The following is a 20,965-nucleotide window of genomic DNA, read 5'->3' on the forward strand; positions in this document are numbered from 1 at the left end:
TGTTGCGAAAATATCCAATTCCAAATTTGAATTTCATTCCGCTACAGCAGCTGATTTTTAAATGACTTCTAAATTCAAAAAAGGAGAATGTTAACTCAATTTGCCGTAAAATGTTTAATTTAGAATTTATATCAGTGGTTAGTAGTTTACTTTAGTTAACAATTTTCTTGCTACTTTTTGCTAATTAGAGAATAATTTACTGACAAAAACCTGACTGAAAATAAGTGATTTAACGAATACCGCCACGTAAGTTGCAAAATAAAACAACGGAGTATCGTGCCTGTGTAAATAGGGCTTTATTGCGAACTGTTGAACAATAACTTATGCTTGTATGTGGTGAAACATCTTGCAATCAATTGGACATAAAGTATGCTAGGCATTGAGGCAATTGGTCAATAAAGAGTTACGTAGGGCTTGTGTCATGAAGTCTGCGCCTCGTCGGTAATTACACCTCGTAACATGTTAGTACAAAAAACTGTTTTAAAACCAGCTGGGAAAGCTATATCACTATTGAAGGGTTAAACTGACCGCTTCACTAATGCGGTTTCTGGTTAATACTCTTTTTATTAATTTATATCAACCTTTATCTATTAACTGTGCTCCACTTTAATATTCAAACCTAAGACTATATTATTGTCTAGTGTAACATCCTGCACATAACTTAACTAACAGGCTCCATCAGGTATATATATTAATATCATTTATTAACTTCTCTACTTGCCTCACCACAGCTTTACTAGTCGAACATCCCCATTAACGTTTGCATAACGGGGGAACATAAACACTAAGCAGAATGTTTTGCTCCGATGAGCACACCGCGGTCCAATGGCCGCGATGATAAAAGCAGACGCGATCCGTAGCGGTACCTCCTCGCGGCCGCGCATGCTAATACCCTGGTAACCCATTGCCCTGGGTTTAGCTTCGGACGCGCATTGTTTCTAAATGTAACCTCTACGATTTTGTGATATCCGGGTGCGCTAATTCTATGACTTACTTAGGACTATCCACACAAGATACAACCTTAATGGCATAAATTATTCCGGAGAAAATATGAATCAGCACGGCTCGTAAAAACCTATAGTAACAAACAGGACCTTAGGGTAATGTTTTTATTATTATTTTTGAGCTACAGCATCGGTAAACTCACTGTCGTCGTTTTTCACGAGACAGTGGTAAAACCACTGCTAAGCCGTTCTATTCGTACCATAAACAAATTTGTCTACTACTATCCAGATCTACTTGCATTTAGATAAACAAGAAATATAAAGTGTCATTACATTAGCCGTATCATTTCCAATTCATACTTGTTATTCATTCCTATGATAAGCATTACCGTTGTAACAATCCCATTTGCTGATATCCTGGTAACTGACCTAAAGTAAACTCGTTTTTGAGCATTCTTTGGCGAGGCGCCAGAGGACGCTATTCTTTTTATGCAATATTTTCCTAGAATTATTCATTGTTACTGCACCAATCCTGGCAATAGGACTTATGCCCTAAGTGCCACGCATATAAATTACGTATTTACAACTTCAAACAGTAGCCATTTATAGAAGTTGTACCTAATTATAATAATATGCGAGCCTTCAGCGGGGCAAAAACCTTTCATTATAATTTGATTGCTTTTTTAGGTTGCACTGGTGTTGTTTAATTTGATAATTAAGCACAATTTGCATATTCGAAATCTAGAAGATAGGATTATGGTTGACGGAGGCCCGATTCTGGGTTACTCTATAGATTTTCTACTTTGGAAGTGACAATGTCTGTAAGAATGATAAAGTGCTATAGACGTAGGTTATCAATATTAGAATACATCCGTAGCCCTGTGGTACCTCGATACAAATAAGATACATTTGCAGGGTTACCGACTATTTAAATCTCTTAAAATTTGATTATGTAGTCAATAACTACTTATAACAAGTATTTTTATATTTATAGTCGGGGACAATATGCAGGCTACGGCTACGGAAGCAAGTCTGTCTTTTTGCAATTATATGCGTTCTAATCGAAGGTTTTGATAATGCAAGGTAGTTTTGATATTCATATAGGTAAGTAATTAAAGAATTTGACTCTTTAAATTGCTAAAAGACGTATATGCCCCAGTCGAAGGAAATATGGTTATATGTTAGTTGTTTTGCAATTATTTATATTCTGTTTAATTATGATTTAGGAGTAATTAAACCTCACGTAAGTTTTTTTTGCAAAAACTTGGCTACATTATGACATGCAGTTATATAATTCTTTTGTAATTATTTGTCTAAAATTAACTTATATTTCTAAAATAATCAAATATCTGGTATTATGTACATGTAAATAAAACTAATTTACAAAGGACAACAGTAATGAACTACTTGCATTAATTATATTTAAAAATTAAGTCGCGCGAACACGTGACCGGACTTGAATGACACACGTTCATAACATTCCACAAATATCCAACCCCTGGATAGTCGCCCACATGCCACGCCAGATGTATGTACGCTGTAAAAACTTCAACCAAACTCCGCAAGGTGTAGTCTAATTAGATGATGCCGTCATAATTTTTTGCCAAACTTCTTGCTCGGAATATCAGTGGCATTAATCTTTTGTTTATCCTTCTTAATCGTCAAGGTTACTTATGTTTTTTATTGTTCTGGTAATTATTATCCAACCTGACATCTTTTGAAACCCATCCGAATTATATCAGCCCGTTTCACTGGATGTGCTGAGAAAGCGCTTCGTTTGAATGAAATTAATATTTCTTATAACATAATATCTTTCAAGAAAATTTAATTGCTTACTTTACTTGAATACAATTTTAATTTGAGGTATGAAAACAAAATTGAAAGTTTATTTTAAGTTTAAATAAATAAATAAGTAAAAAAATCATTAGAATAACTAAAATAAAATAATCAATAACGAAATAATTTGATCATAATATTAAAGATATCTAAATGTTGATGCGACGTCGAAATGGGCACGTGTAAGTGTCATGTTTTGCAATCAGGCATTTTAGATTTTAGCATGCAAAATTATTCAATTTTATAATTTCTACACGCGCTTATTCCACCATATTGGTTTAGTGGCAATGTTATTGCATTATATGTAGATTGTAGAACAAGCATAAGGGTTATACTCCGGTCAGATAACCAAAAATGTGTGCAACATTTTGTCATTTGTCAATGAAATATTATCATAGACCTGGGCTTAAGCACAGACACTTCTGCCCACCATAATGGAATAATGGGATTTAAGAGTGTGGTTGTTAGCGTCATTATGCAAGTGACGCGACGTCAATCCGAGGATTAGTCGCTAGCGCCAGCAGCCAGCGAGGCCAGCAGACACGTCGGCGACAACCACTTCGTGAATGTCAATTAATCTGGTTCGTGATTGGGGAATATATTAATTTGGTATCCTTTTACGGTACAGCATGACCTTATAGAGTTGTGAAACTTGACCCGCTGGTCTGAGCTCGTGAGACGCGATTTACTCGGTATTAAACTTAATACGAATATGTGTAGATTACCAATCTAATCTGTATTAGTCACAGATTAATCGCGATTTTGTCATTATGTCTAACAATATCTAATATTTTTTTCTAAAAGAATCTGTGGCTGCGAAAGACTGGATATTAATCGGATAAAATTAGCCAATTCCTAATACAGAAATACATTTACGCACTAGTTCTATTTTAAAAACTCAAGTACTATTTCAAGGAATATTCTGCAAAGTAATGGTGTCAGAAGGCATAACAAATTTCCTAGAAGATAAGCGATTATTCAGTAAGCGGTATCAAGATAACGTCGAGTAGGCCGCGCTAATATTTGTGCGGCGGAATTAAGTCATCAGACAGTGTGTTTTCAGAGGAGATATTATGAAACTCGTTATCCTTTTACAATGAACAACGTGAGAAGCAATTCTTAGCCTACCTACCTCTTAGAGCCGTCTATAATGATGCAGTTGGTATGGAACTAAGCCTAATAACTAAACTAACTAATGTTTTAAAGATCTTATTGGCATCTACGATGTGGCAGTTGGCGGTATTATCCTTGGCGGATATTTCTATTACAATTTGTTTTTACAAGTATTGCCTTTAAATCGAAGTTCTTAATTACTTGCAAAACTTTGTTGTACAAATTAATATGGTAAAATGTAGGTAGATATTGAAACTTTTACTTTACGGACAACCAACATTTCGGTTCGCCCCGTGACCAGGAAGGCTACAGTCATCGAAACGTGGGGAGAAAATTAAAATACAAAAAATCGCAATATAATCTGAAAACTAGTTTTATTTCGATGTGTAACATTCGTATAAACAAACTATGAATTGTACTGTCCTTCAGAGAGATGCTAAACAGTAATATTACGTAATTAATGCTTCTGTTATTCTTAAATGCTTGTAAGGTGAAACATTACATTTTGAAAACCATACCTTTATTTATAACAGGTTTATTTTTAAATAATATCCGATATAAAAACATTTGTGATACAAAAAGTTCTATATAACTAGCCTACTGTTGCCCACGAGTTAATAAGGAGCAGTCTTCTTACACAATGGCTTATTGTTCGTCTATATTCTTATATACTTTCGGTTTTTCTTATTGGCGTTTCCTTAATTTATATTAAAGTATGTGATAATAAACAATGAACACACACTTAAATACAAAATTTAATATGTACAAAAGGAATTAAAATGATCCTTTCTTACGGTGCTCCATTGGTTCCTACTAGACTATCGCTTTAATAACGCGACGATAAAAATGTAAAATGAATGCATAATTAGAAACAAAACACCGTCGATAATGAAACCGAGATCATTTAACATTTTGTCATTCACTCCGCAATGCGAACTAGATGGCAGCACAAGCGAATTAAATCGCGCTTGTGACATTGTTAGCATGTATTACATATAGGGCTCATAAGATTCCCATTCGTTGCGAGGGCTGCTTGTTTGATTTGATGTTACATTTTGTTGTCCCAATTCTACGAACTTTAGTGCCGATATCTGGGACGATTGAACTATAGAAAATAATTGTTATATGTTTTAATAATGGAATCGGAAATAAAATCTCTTATCAGCAGCCAAGAATCCTTATTGGAGCTACTGTCAGACGCTTACAAGAATTATGCCAATTCTATACAAAGCAAAACGGATTCCCCGAACACAGAAATAAGAAACGAAGCATTGGAGTCTCTGTACGAAAAGTTCAACAAACAACACGATAAAATAGAGATGGCGATTAAGGAAGAGGACAAAGCAAAATCGACCTACTTCACTGAGGATCTGTGTGAGAAGTTTCAAAACATGTACTTCGAGTATAAAGCGACAATGAGTGTCGAAAACTCTGCGTTGGTTCCACAGAGCTCAAATAAAGCAGCCAATGACTCGTTGCCCAGAGAAATGTATCCAGAGATAAAATTACCGCGTTTCGCAGGCGGCTATGAAAATTGGCTTACCTTCCGCTGCATGTACAAGTTATTAATCCACGAGAATGGTAATCTTAGTGACTTTGAAAAGCTTTACTACCTCAAAAATTGTTTGCAAGGTGCAGCGAAAAATGAACTCCAATTCATCCCTACAGTAGATTGCAATTACGAACGTGCTTGGCACCGGCTGAATGAGCGCTATAACAACAAAGAAAGAAATACAAATGAACTTTTAAAACGGCTCTTTGCGATGAAAAAGATGAAGACAGGTTCATCAGACGACATCCGCCAGATCCGACTCACAATCTCAGGGTGCTTGGCTTCCTTAAAGTGTGTAGGCATTGACGTGAGCTCGTGGGATCCCATTATTAATCACATCGTGGAATCAAAGTTGGATAAGGAATCCTTTGAACAGTGGATGTCGGAGGTTGTGAAGCTGGGCCCCGACATGCTACCGACCTGGGACCAGATGGATACGTTCTTGCGGAACAGAGCCAGTCTCTTGGAACTCCTAGAGTTGTGCGCTGTACAAAGACAACAAAATTTCTAGTTATTAAGCTTTTCTGTTCTAACTGTGTACTAGCTACTTAGTTTTATTAATTAAGTATATCATGCCTCATGTTGACGGCGCTGTTCCGATATTATATTAGGAATCTAATATTGGAGTTAAGTTCTTTTTGTATTTTTTATTAAATAAAAACAAAATAAATTGCTCTTTTATTTTATATCCTATAAATCTAAGTACACACAAATGCCTTATATTTATTTATTTATTTATTTATTACACTTTATATACAAAGAGTATAAAGGCGGACTTAATGCCGAAGGCATTCTCTACCAGTCAACCTTTAGGTGGTGCAGAGACTAAAGAGGTAGGTGTACACAACGAGAGAAGGTGGTGGAGAGAACATTAACAAATAACACTGAAATCAATTAAAAATATAAAAGGTACGTCATATAAATAATTATATTATTATCACGTAACTAAAAACAAACATTTGAAATATAAGAAACATTATTTAGTTTTACATATCTGATAGACAAGACGTGCTAGTTACTCGCCCAATACTGAGGGACAGTACTACCCATAAACAGTAACAAATAGTCCTGCTTTAACTATACTAACTATACCAGTTTCATTAACACTATACTTAATTCTGCGCAATAAGACACTAGACACTAACTGAAATGATTTAATAACAAAATGACCGTGTCTGACAGTATAGAAACACGACGCTTTCTTGTTGGTGACAGTTTAGCAACTCAACTTACACCTGCAGGCAGAGAAAAGCACTACATCAGTCCCACGCAATAATGGGAACTAAATATTTACGGTGCAAATTTTTATGATAAAGTATTTTTTAACACACTTGTAATTTTTGTTGCAGTTATGATTTAGCTTATTTTTTATGACTAGCCTCTTAACTACCAACTTTAATTGTAAATATTTTCTTGATTTTTTTAGGGTATCATAATTACAAAGTTGTTTGCTTCCATGATAAATAAATATTTCTTTAAATTCTTTTAGGAATCCAAACCGAAGCAAATCGTGTTCTAAACATTTTAAAAACCTCGCTTATTAATATCTTATTATTACATAAAAGCAATAAACATAATAAAATCATGTTTTTTTGTATTAGTAAAAAAAATATTATTATGTTTAAGGAAGGAAAAATATTTTTTTACTGTCACCGATGAAAGCGAAAAATAAATTTTATGCACCAATAACTATTATAATTATTAAAATTGTTTCGTGAGTCAATCAAGCGCATCGATAATGAGTTTATAGATCTGAATGGGAAATAATCAATATGCATATAAATGTAGACACAGATGTTAAAATTATATTAGCGGGTGCTGAAGTGGGGTAGCACGAAAGGGGAAATGGTGGAATTCTAGTTTCTGAAGTTAGTGAATTTACAATAAAACGAGGAGACTAGAATCCAATGTTTTCTGCAGCGACCATGAGCATGTTTGAGCAAATACCACCGTCACTCAGAAAACATAGAGCGGACCATATCTCCTCTGTATAAAAAAAAAATGTCTAATCCATCCTAGGACATCATTTATTTTACAGCTTAGACACGCAATTACTATAATATTCAATATATTGCAAGTTTTAAAAAAGTAGTTTCGCGTTGAGAATCATTTATTCTATAAAAAGTGACAAGGAAGAGAACACATCTGATTTGCTGATTCGTTCAAATCCACCTTTGCACCATTCATTGCGATAAAATTATTGCCAATTTTTAACATATTGCTCAAACAACCTTCGAGCTATCTTCTTACCATAAAAAAATTTATACTAAACGGTTTTTTGTATCCAATTACGTGTTTCAATCATTCATTGTAATTAAGTTCATGCCAATTATAAAACAATGTGTTTTTTACTTGCTACGTAAATTGCACACATAGTTTAGACTTGTATGTAATCATGACTTTCAATGACGCTATGGTGTTAAATTGTTTAATTTGTCACTATTTCACTGGATATAAGTCATTCCTAGTCCTTTCGCATGAGAGAGTCTTCTTTCCCTAAGTACCAAGCATTGTATTCTGGATCGATCGAATAGTTGTATTGAAGGTGCTCTCGTTGGACCCCTGCCTACCCTTTGAGGACTAGAGGCGTTACTTGAATTAAATGTTTTGATTCGAAGAACTGGATGTAGTCGAACCTACAACTTGGCTTTGCCAATTTACGCTACACGAGTGTAATTTGGTCAATTGTGACAAGTGGACCCTCTGCATTCACGATTCAGCACAGTTGTGTCGGAGCGGAACCACGGTTGCGTCAGACCCGTCTGCCGCGTCCGGCCTGTGTGTACTCGAACTATTACTAAAATCTACGTAATTGGGCTATTATGGTAATTGTACATGCAAATCATGGTTACATAGTCTTTAAGTTAATCTAGAATGGTTTGGATGTTTTTAGTTGTTAAGTTTCATTAGGAATGAATTGGTCCTCTCCACCAATGTCTATAGAGTAAATAAATATTCAAAGCCAAAAATAAATACTGCTCATCACACGTCAATTCACTAAGTTTTAGAACCAACTTGTAAATGCATGATGTGCCGAAATTAGAAGTCGAGGCGTTTGGCGGATCCCTACAGAATACAAACATGCTGATAATCACGATGACGCGGAAACGTGAAGATGACTGGCTCGAAATTTCCAATTTAAATACATAAAAAGCGTATAAATTGCATTTGTAGTAAAGGCCATAAGAATTACGATGGACACGTGACCGACTAGTGTACCAGCGAACAATTTAAGTGTCAGTAAGACGTAGGCAATTCTGAAGTAATGATAAAGTATTTTTAATTATGGATATTCGCCATTTTATACGCACTAAAAACAATTTATTAGTGATAAATAAAGCCGACAAAATAAATAACCATGCATGCAAGGATTACCAGGATTACAGAATTAGCGAAAAGTCACTGCCAGTGGCCACAAATACACCCACATATTGAGTCAGGCAAGAATTATGGGCCAAATTGATTTCTATACGGGGACAGACAAGTCTTAAGAGCCCTTGTGGGATGAACAAAGGCCAATCATGTATAAAGCTTTATTTTGCTAATTCAAATGCAGACTTCGCTACCAGGAGTTCATAACACAATGGAGTCGAAAGTCACCATACCAACACAATTATTCAAAAACGGATTGTCATAAACAGTACAGTAATTCGGTGACAGAACGGTGGGTCATATGGACTTGCCAAAAATGGTTCGTTGCCATTACGTACGCCGATAAGCGGATAAAGTTTGCTTGCTCATAAGCATGCGCCAGGGACGAAACAAGAGATTAGTACGAATTTATTAATAAATATATAGGATTAGATGGCCACTGACGAGTCTGAGCTGATTGTGAAGGTTGAGACTTACAATCTAATCCAGTTAATGAGTATTTGATTTTAGTAAACATATAAAGAAACACTAAAGTAAACAATAATAAACGAAATCAACAAATATACTTATATTTAAAAAACGCAAGCGAAAGATCCACTGAAGTGTATAACTATTGTCTGACGTATTGGGTTTATGTCCAATCTCATAAACTGTTAGGGCAAAGGCCCTATCTGTTCTACCTCAATCTGTCCCAGCCCACTATAACTATTCAGGGCACGCATAGAAAGTTGTATCATAACTCCAAGTACTAGGCTGTGAGGATTACAAAGAGGTAATCCAGTAATGCGCCGATCCCCCAGTGCTGCAGCGCTTGGGCTAGGTAAGTTACGTAAGCTTCCCGATTAGTACAATATAGTCAGTTAACAATGAGAGCGGCGCATGCGCGACATGACCTCAATTACTGTTAATTCTACACGCATATTCAGACGCTACTGTCGTCAATGACGTCATTCGTAGGGACTGCGATGATTACTTGATTAAGATATATTGTACTCTAATTAAGCGTAAAATATAGCAAATGTGTTAAAAAGCTCAATTTGAATCTAGATTTAATGCCTGGGTAGTGGCTATTGTGACATTAATTAGTAGTTGAGCTAAGAAGAAGTTTATTTACGAATTAATTCAAAATTTGACGCTATTCGCACTTGCATCAGGTTATTACTTTATTGAAAGCCGCAAATTCTCTAAGAGCCATCAAAACATTCTTGTAGGTTTAAAGAGACTATAATATTTTATTAGACGCCATTTGTACGAGAGACCGACCTGTACGTTAATATTGTTACTTTCTAGCTTCTTGTATTGCATTGCAACTAATTTTTTGGGTGGGGCAAAATTCCTTTATGATGGAACAAAAATTAATAGTTTTTTTTTATTTTACAGAACGCTCAACGCAATTAACAGGATCTGATATGTTAAGCCATGTTGACTGTAGGATATTCACATCTTGTGCCAAAGAGGGGCACAAGCCTTATTATTATGTATTTTCTGCGTTACGTTATTTAAGACCACATTTTGCTGCCATTTCATTTATATTAAAGGACTGTTAAGACACAAGCCTGTCCATTACTTAAATTTAAAGCCGATACTTCACTGATTCTTTTGGTATGGAGGGATATTTATGGTTTGATAGTAATTTTCTATCCTACACGCACTTCCATCAAAAACTTTTCGTCTACAAACAAGAAGACCTTCAGCACTTCGCAGTAACCGACAACGTAAGCAAACTCATCACAATAGCCTCGTTCAAACACAATTTATGACTTGTTATTATACGCACAACGACACTTTTTGTTCATACCGGATCGTTCTCACAACAAAAACTTAACAATACCACTGTTAAGTAATAAATCAATTCATTTCCGCTAACTGAAAACCTATTTAGATTAAAAAGGTGATTAAACGATATAATTTTTGATCTTAATAGTGTTTACTATTAAGATCGGGGCTAGATTGTGGACCTTATTTAAGGTTGTTGCCTTCATACGTGACAAATACTGGTTTTGTCTAGGTTATTCCAATCTGTGTCTTATTTACCAATCTACCTTTTATAGTAAACTTACGAGACAATCAGATGACATGCCTTCATTGCTTTTTATCAGAATCTAAAACCTCGTCCTAATTTACTATAAATACTAACATAATTCTAATACAAAAGAGCAAAGTTAAGGCTTTATATCAGTAGTCCTATCTTTGTTTTAAGAGTTAGTAGCTCGCAAAACATCAGCGACATGGTGGTGGACGATTCCAGTCGATAATCCTATTTTCACACTAACATTTATCACTGATTGTGCTAAGCTCCGAATTCTATCGCCAAACGTCAAAAAAATGACCTCTATAAGACCGAAAAATTCCTTCACGTTCCGCAAATATTAATATAAATTGTGATGTACTCACCGCAACTCAGTTCGCGTGTCGCATCGCACACTATCACAACGGTAAACTGCAACAAAACAAACAACATTAGTGCCGTATTACATTTCCTTCCTAAAACTATTAGCTTGAAAATGATTGTCGTTTAGTGTAATTTCCGTAAGGTAAGACAATTCCTGTCCATCAGAATCCTTTTCCTTTCTTCCTTACTTTTCTCCAAAGCGACGATGTCGCGTTCGTGCTTCATATCCGCGTAATTATGTCTCAAAGTGACGAGCACTATGGAATACCATGAAATGCTTTATAATTTAAAGTTTTGGATGGTGTTGCTTATTTATGACCAGTCGTATCGCTTACCATCATCAGCGGTATGCTTGTCTTGTCATTAAGTAAAAAAAAACAAATACGAGCTTTTAAGCGCTATAATTAACAAATTTTTGGCCCTCTTGAGCATCAAACCCTTTCCAGTTGCCCAGTAAAAATTTCTAGACATCTAGAGTATGATGAACTTCCAGAAAAAAATCGACAGTCGCAGCATCGTAAGCAAGAATTAATGCTATGGTAATTATAATAACTTTCAACATTGAAATAGTGATGATATCAAATGGAATTAAAGATATCATTGGAAATATACGCATTACCAATAATTACGGTACGCGGGTGGCAGCAGGCAGCGGAGATGCGATCCGAGGCGCTTTCTCCGGTCGTTCACAGCGCCGGAGATATCCGCGGACATAGGCGTATCAACGTCGCAATTATGTATTGAATGCGGTTTGAATTTACCTTTTCCTATTTTCCTGACTATACCCTACACAGTTAACATGGTAATAAGCGACGTTATATTTAAGGGCATAAAGTAATAATTTGAACAATAGAACGTTCAGCATTCTTGTCACTGTATATAAAATCGTGACGATATTATCTATAGAGCACAATATCACATGAAGGGCTTTCCTGGCTAATACTATCAGCACTGGAAAAATTGCACCACTGCTGGGCACAGACTATTTCTCCACTCCTTATAGGTACTCTCATTAAGCACATTGACATTGTGTCTTGGTAGACTGCACATACCTTCGACGTTCAAAGCAATTTTCAAGGATTCTCAGGACGAGGATTTTCAAATACGTTTTGCTTTACGGCACGTTTACATGTAGGTACGTATGTTTAACTAATCGAAATCAAACAGATAATTATCATGATGAATGTAGCATTTTTTGCATATCCCCTGTACAATTGTTAATGGATGTGCGAATAACAAATGATTTTTATTTGTTGCTCAACAAGTGATGAATGGTTGAAATCATTCTTAAAGCCTATTTTTGAGCAGTTACAATACATCGTGTAGGATTACGAAATAGGTTTTTTGTTAACAGTAACATGAGCAATTAATCTTGCTTGCGGACGATATCACTTTAACATCTGGCGTACCCTTCGAATAAAATTGTCTTAAAATACTTATTATCACGTTTTTTCCATGTAAGACTATAATGTGGGTTATAATTATGCTACTAGAGGCATTAGCTGGGCAAACTTTTGTCATCATTTCTTGTGTCTTCCTTTCCCAAACTAAATACCTGACCATGTATTCCTTCATCTGTTTTGAAATGAAATGAAATTATTTATTTGAATACATAAAATGTTATACATTCTTTAACTTCCGTCAATATTAACTCTACCACCAAAAAGCATCGGAAAGCAGTTCTCACCAGAGAAGAACGGGCAAGAAACTCTGGTGATGCTCTTTTCAAAATCAGTTTAATATTATTCGATTCTTTTCCAGTCTCTTACCTGATGTAAACTAACCTTCATTGCTATTCGTTATTCAATACATTCTTGACAAAACGTGCGAACCAGTCGCTATCCCATCTCCCGGAGCCCGAAGGTCATCATTTCGCAACGAGCCGACGTGGTGCCGACCCTGGCCAATCGTGACCGTCCAATGCAATGCATTAAAAATAAAACAAAGTATTTAGATCAATATGTAGGTACTGTCGTTACACCAAGGTTATTGTACCAGGATCTAGATCTCACATTCCTTAGTATTTAAATTGAGGAATTAATTGCGTCTATAAATTATCCTGAGCAGCAGAGATAAATAATATTTTTAATGGTAGACATTTACTGGGTTTAAGGTTGACAAAGGTACAAGTCTCTTGATGTGTACACCGCTCTGAATAATCACAATGCTAGAGGAATATCTGTTGCCGTCCTTTGAGGGATAAGAGGAAGGATGAAAGTATTTTAAGCTCAAAAATGAAATGTCAAAGCGGAGCTCAGTCATTACAGTAAGTTCTAGGCACGTCTGTGCGATGCACCTAATTCTTGATTAGAAAAATTGTATTAACAATCATATTGTGTGAAAAGGGGATAAATTGTACAAAACTTCTGACAGGTCTAAGCTTTTTTGAGAATGTTAAATCTGGTCTGCAGACATGACAAACAGCAATTTTGCTCCGTCAACTAGATAGCCACAGTTTGCAACACAAAATATGTAGTTGCTCTTCAAGGCAGCTTCGTGAGACTCGACTAATCACGACACACAAATGTAATCAAAACTAAGACAAGTACAATATAAGTGACATCTTAACCCCAAACACTTCCGCACTTCGCTTATGAATATTCCGCCGGAGTCAATGTTACGTGACATAAGAACACGCCTTGACGCCGATTTGCATACATTATAGCGGTTACATTATACTCGAGATCGGAAACTCATCAAAGATTGTCAAAAAACAAACACAATTTATTATATTTGCATTAAATTGACACGTGATACACGTGTGTTCATAATTTGGAAATTTAATATCTTGATTTTTTTATGCCTGTTTAATAAATGCGTTAAAATATTAGAGATAGAAGGAGAAAAGTTGAGAAATTTAAATAATAAATTCTTATTTTTATGTTTCAGACTTATTACTTGACAAAGTGCATTCCTTTACACTCTAAACTAATCTAATAAATAAGGTAAAATTCTGAAGTGTGTATGTAAGTACGGGCTAAATTTTGAAACTTTGATCCGATTCTTAAAATTCTTTAACAAATACAAAGCTTTATTATGCCTTAGTGCTTTTATCACAAGAACAGGGTTAAATAAAAGCGTATGCTCTAGCGAAAGCTAGTAAGTATATTCCTACTATTTAGTAAACTACTAAATTAATTTAACCTTCTAAAAGCCGCTAACACTGTGAAATGTAATTTATGAGCTATAAGTACAAACTTTAATAACGATAATAGTCGTGAGACAACGCGCTCGTGCCGCGAGCGAGTCGCCTTGACCGTGAGGTGAGGGCGCCGCCCGACGAGAGTGAAACCGACCGGCGACCGGCGAGTGCGACCATCGGCGACCGGCGACCAGTGCGACCACCGTGAAACACTAGCGACCACCGCGTTTCACCGCTTCAGTTACATAACCGCTAGATTTTCTTGGAAAAAAAACGCTAATATTTTAATGAGGTTTAATTCATATGTTGCGTTATTCCAGCTGTGTTCTATGTTGAATTAATGCATAATATATTATTTTTATGTAATGTAACTTACTAATTATTAAAATAATATGATATTATTTTAAATTACTTAACATCTAGTGCAGTCACTTTGCAATTAATAAAAAAGACTTTATAATTTAGAACATGAGAAACAATTCGTTTAGTATCAGACAGTAAATCTCAAAAGTGTTTGGGTCATGTAAATATGGATTTTTTTTTTCTCTTTCTAGATAAATAGTTGGATGAGTAGAGCTAGAGGCATTCCCCTATAAAAATATAGGTAAGTAAATATGCATTATTTGATTTAATAAGCATTTGCCGATCCTTGCGAAACAAAAATTGGTGCAATGTGTTGACTGTTGGGTGCATTTCATTTTATTAGAATTGGCATCAATTCAAAATGATAAGTACAGCATAAGATGAATTACATGGCCCAGAACTGTCGACAGTCTTTACAAATGCAGCCCACATCGGGGGCAGGGCTCGCGCTACCAACATAACGAGGTTAATTAATATCGTTGTGTTGGCATTACCGTATAGGTCTCAGTAGATGCAAACACGCATTCAGCCTCAAAATGATTAATGTAGATATTATCTGTGAGATGTGGCGGCTTTCCTTGGCTTTTATTTTTTAAATTGCGCTGTGTGGGGTCAGCAAGGTCATAATATGTATACAGATATTTTGATAATAAATTTTATTAAACATGTAAAATATAAATGTATTGGGGATGTCTTAAAAACTTAATGAACATTATTCAGGCGCGTTTACACACATAATTGAAACAAACGATTCATACGATTTAACCCTATTTATTCGATGCCAGTGTTTTCCTCGGAAAAGTCTGGTTTATTTCAATAATAGTTCAAGTTGCGTAAGTCGGCATATAATGTTTGGCATTTGGTATTATTGCCTCACTGGATCGAATTCATACAATTGGCGGCGTTTGTAGTGGTTATATTCTCTTTGGTACGCACGTTCGAGATTGTCGTGTCACCCGTCGCGGGGGCGAAAGAGGAAATGCACCGCGAAAACGATTACTGTACTTCTGCAAAATTTGCTTACGATGTGAAATTGATTCGCGGTGGCAGTCGTTGACCTGATATTTGAGAATTCCGATATATTTTTTTACTCCTAGAGATGAGAGGGTTTTTAGCCATGAACAGCCAAAGTTATAATACATTGAATTGATTATACGTTGGGTTGGTGGATAGCAAAATTCTCATATCATAAATTCCAAAGATGCTAATGGAATTCCAAAGTCAGGAATTCCAAAGATGCTAATAAGCGCTAATTAGATCCTTATATTTTTAAATTTGATTCCAGAATATCGTGGCGCTCTATGTCTACACGTTATGCTGTAGTAAATAACATATAGTTTAATAAATTAGGCTAACGTCTATTAATCATAACGAAGTAGTTAAAACAAGTCAGCTGTTCAAAGTTTTACAACAAAGGCCGAGTTGTGCTCGAGTTTACATAACAGTTAAATTGTTAACTGTGCCGTCGCGGTAACCGCAGCCGACACTAATTACAGACCCACATACCGCACCGGGTTCGTTCGCTAGACAAATAACTTACTGGATCATATTTATTACTAGCCTATCACTTCAGGCGTATTTCAAATGATTGGTACATATATCATAAAATATTATTTATTGTACTGCTTGTCGTGCCAAAACATTTTTAACGTAACAAAAAATATAATTATTGAAAGGATGTAATACGTATGCATTGCAGAACCATGGGTATCTTTGTAATTATATATTTTAATTTCGGGTAATTTCAGGTAAATAGCATATTGTTACGCCCTACTAAAACTAATAAAAATTATAATTATGAATGATTTAATAATAGATTTCCAATATTAACTAATAAAACATTCGTAATTAAAATAAATTAATTACATTAAATTACGAAGCCTTCGCGGTTAATTACAATAAACTAATTAAAACGCAATTGGTGAAATTTGTTTCCCGTCGCTGAATCCCTCGGTCTAAGTACTAGGGCAGCATAACACCCGCGAAGGTTCCTTAATACTACTCAATTATTAATAGTTTATTTAAGTGTTCAAATTTAGATATTTTAAACTTTTCAATAACACGCATACAAACGTAATTTTATTTATCTTAAGATCGCTATCAGTTTTGGGCATTATGAGCTATGTTCTGTTGATCATTCGTCACAATCAGATATCAACAAGACGCTGCAATCTTGCGCAGTGCAGTGACGTGCTATAAGTACTTTGTAATTCAAACGACATTCATGTCGGTATTGCCTACGTTTAAGTAGCTAGCTGAGCACATACGAAGATTTACCTTGCTGTTCGACATTTCTCTTGGATTTTACTGCGTAATATCAGAAGTGGTGAAGTAATCTTATACTAGATATAACAGACGAGCTCCTTGTCTTGTCATTAAATAATACATAATAATAAAACGTCACAAAGTTAAACAAATTTTATGCTCACTATAACTATTAACTGTACTCACACACCCATGCCTTTTGTCCCCGAAGGGTGTAGACTGTAAACAGAGGCGCAACTGACGCAACCAATTTTTCGCAGGGAATAATCGCTACTTCAGTCACAAATACTAGACTCTAGGCTGATACTGAGTAGAAAAATCCTATATCCCCGCCCGACCCGGTTTCGAACCAGATACTGCAGTTGTACTGTAATACAGCTACGTCACCGAGTCAGTCTAACTTATTTGTATATTAAACGAATTAACCCGCGCTCCCACCTCGTATTAACTTTCGTAGGCACAACACGAGGTTAATTTGCTAACTGTTCATTTCACTAATTGGCTGTAATTGTACGTGTTGTGTACCGGGAAACGATATCTAATATGGGAGTGTAAAAGGGGTTAGTTAGCTAGTACTAGTTGATATCAGTTTATATTTATTGTTTCTGCTTGTAGTTCCGCCCGTGTGAACTGGATAAAAGGCCCATATCGCTCAAGAATAATATACATACATCTCGCCTTAATCCTTGAAAGGGTCGCCAGAGGTGCAGCCAGGGCATCCACTTTTCTCCATTTATGTGCTGTCCCATGATGTGATAAAAGGAAAACCTATCGCCATCTAAATATCAATATCACTCTGTGCGTTTCGGGATCCAAACCTGGGGCTCCAGAGTTGTAGTCATACTGCGCTCGCAATACAACTACGCCACCGAGGCAGTGAAGAACAATGTAGCTTATTACTAATATAAGTGGCAGTTCCACATAGAAATTTGGATTACAAATATTCTAGACATCCGAATAAAACTAAGCATTGTGTCTCATAAAGGCCAATAATTACACTAACTACGATCTCTTTTAAACGGATTTCTAACAGCAGGACCTTACAGGGCTGATATTATGTCGGAATACGTGCCTGTGCCGCACTATTTGTTTAGTCTAGAAAGCAGTCTAGTCACTACAATGACTCATTTGTTGCAAGATGTACTGAATGAATCATTTAGACCTTACTATTTCATACCATTTGGAGACGTTAAGCGCCTTACTAGTAATCATTTTCTCGACTACGACGAAACAAGCAAGACTCATAATTAATTAGTCATTTGCAAAGTTTGTATCTGTATAACTTGAGGAAGAAAATAAAAACCTTCGCCATGTTATGGCAAAATGTGTACTTTACTTACTTTCTTTATTTGTTGTTTGCAACTAATTCCTTGTATACAAGACTTTATATTTACAAATCAGGCAATATTTCTAAAATTGATGTGAGTAAATAATGATTTCTAAAAATATTTTATGGGTTATGACAAGACTTTGGTAGTTAGGTAATAATGGCGAAAAGTGAAATTTTCTGAAAGAGAACCGGACACAACATTATATACTAATATGTATACATGCGTCTGCAAATCGTTTGAATGATAATTCTACATAAAGGGAAGCCGGCATATAAGGACCCTTCGCCTCCGTCAGGTAATAATTTCGTGAACCTAAACTTCCAAACATTTACAGAAACTCCGCCGCTGACAGAACCACAATATCTCATAGTATCAAAAACAGATTGCGTTTGGAATCTATTTGCATGCGAAAACCGTTGTGCGACGAAGAAATAATAGTATGAAGTATAAAGATTGTGTAACAGTTATAATGGTATACCGTTGAGTTTTTTCAACGATACTGCAGTACGGTTCGCGGTGGATGCGCTAGGATTGCCACCTCTGGGCAAAATAACCGTGTGGTCAAGTAGAAAATAGTTGTTTATTTTTAGACCAATGCGGTGAGTGTCCAGTTTTGGTTACGATTAAGTTAAAGATTTTGAGAGATGTTGATGTATGTTCGTCTTTCATTTGTTTTAAGTAAATGTGTGATACAAAAAGGATTTTTCTAAATTAAACACATCATTTAATATAATTACTGTTACCAAAAACCAAAGTAAGAATAAATGCTACTATTACATTTCTATTCCCCACGATAAAATATTATTATAAACATAAGTTGACAACCCTAACGCGGAATGACACGCGCCATCGAGTTTTGAGACGAGCCGCCGATCTGACTAATTGATATCGGACAACTGTTAATTGTTATTGCACAATAAATTAATTATTGTATAACAAGTAATTATGTACAGTCAGCAAAGTAGGTGACGCGGTCGGGCCGTAACGCAACCGAAGGCTGCCGACTGGACTCATTTTAATAACTATAACTAGATAATATGAATCATTTTCGCACACTTGTGTTAACTGACACATTTTGCGTGTTCGGTAGATAACATAAGAAATATAAATTAATTTTCGTTGTCTCGCTAGTGGGGCAATGGTATTGTATTTTGTAGAAGGAATAACCCGGATAGCAACCACTGTATTTATTGTCAAGTTAATTTACTGACCCGTTCTAATGAGTTTTTTTCTGGAGACAGCTGGTCAGAAAGGCCACCTTAATCTTTGCAGCAGTCAAGGGATATCGCCTTAGCCATTATGTATGAACTAAATTATAATTTTTATTAGATTCCTATGGCCTCATAAGGTAAAAAATACAAGCCCGAGTATTATTTTCAGATCAAAAGAATGACATTTTATTTATGAGAATATTATGAGCCATTTCTGCGAGTAAAATAGCTATTTATATTCCCCTCGTGAGAAGGGGCCACACAGTACACTGATACTTATTCTTAATTCCCGTGAAACAAATAAGGCATCGCACTCACGACCCCACGGTACTCACCTACAGTGCGGTGGGTGGCAGAGACGTGCTGAATACAAACCTCTAGTTTGGATAAAAGATATATAAAGAGCAAGGGTTGCCTAATGGTTGAACAACACCGCTGCACACCCACATAATATGAGCGAAAAGCTGTTGGTCAATTCTTACTTCATTGTCTTCGTGACACAGGAGGGTAGAGTAGTAGAGGAGGCCCGTACCTAGTAGTGGGACAGTATACGTATAATACAGGGCTGATATTGTTAGTGTAAACACGTATGACAGTTGTGGAATATATCGAAGTTGGAACTTACTAGTCTAAACTTAGCATTACAATTGATCAGTGTGCTCACCGCGCGGCTCGGCGAGCTCTGCCGTGATCCGCGCTTTCATCTCGCTTCCAATTATAATTCCGAATTTCATGCTCGACGCTCGCACTTTTCCCTCACAATTATCGTTTCCAAAATCGCTAGTTTATTGCGTTGTTACAATCATCTTTATTCCGTTCTGCCTCATAATCACTTTACTTTCGTTGCCGATATCTAGTTTTGAAGCTAGTTATTTCATAATCTTTCTGAACACGATTATAAGTAGAGCAGAATAAACAAAAGTTAATTTTAGAAGACTACATAAACTATTTTAAAAGTATGAAGTCTGTCGTAGACCAAGACGAGCCGTGAAGAGTCCTTACATCCATGGATGACGTAGACAAGGTGCCAACAATACGATAAGAAGACAAGCAAAGATCTCGACACCTAAAACATCTTTCGTCGAAAGTTTGAGTTTTCAAACTGAGGGCGTTACCGCCGCTGAGCCAACACAAGCTAATGAACGAAGAATGATTATTTTTAATGTTCCTTTCTACTTAGCTTCCCTTGAATTTAAAGGAATCCGTATTGAGGTATGCCAACGCAATGTCAAAGTTGCTGTTTACAGTTTTGACATGTGTCGGCCATTAGGGATCCCTTACTTAAAGGACGATATGTGAAATCAGGGATAAAAGAACAATTATTATCTCTTTGTTTTACTTTCAACCCAGCTATGACTCATACATTCGATGAGAAATCTTATAAATTAGTGTGGGAAATAGTAAACCATAGTTGTAACAAATTTTATATCTACTAACTACTAGT

General features: G+C 35.8%; 1 protein-coding gene across 2 annotated transcripts in view; it reads right to left on the reverse strand.

Annotated features, from left to right (window-relative positions):
- The window catches only part of LOC115455553 (GAS2-like protein 3), a 121,254-nt gene that overhangs the window by 44,431 nt on the left and 55,858 nt on the right, over positions 1-20,965 (reverse strand). For both annotated transcript variants that reach the window (XM_037447564.1, XM_037447565.1), the window contains one exon: positions 11,212-11,257. The gene's annotated coding sequence lies outside the window, so the exon portion shown is untranslated. The remainder of the gene's footprint in view (positions 1-11,211; positions 11,258-20,965) is intronic.

This window comes from Manduca sexta, chromosome 7, assembly GCF_014839805.1.
Source record: "Manduca sexta isolate Smith_Timp_Sample1 chromosome 7, JHU_Msex_v1.0, whole genome shotgun sequence".
NCBI lineage: Eukaryota > Metazoa > Arthropoda > Insecta > Lepidoptera > Sphingidae > Manduca > Manduca sexta.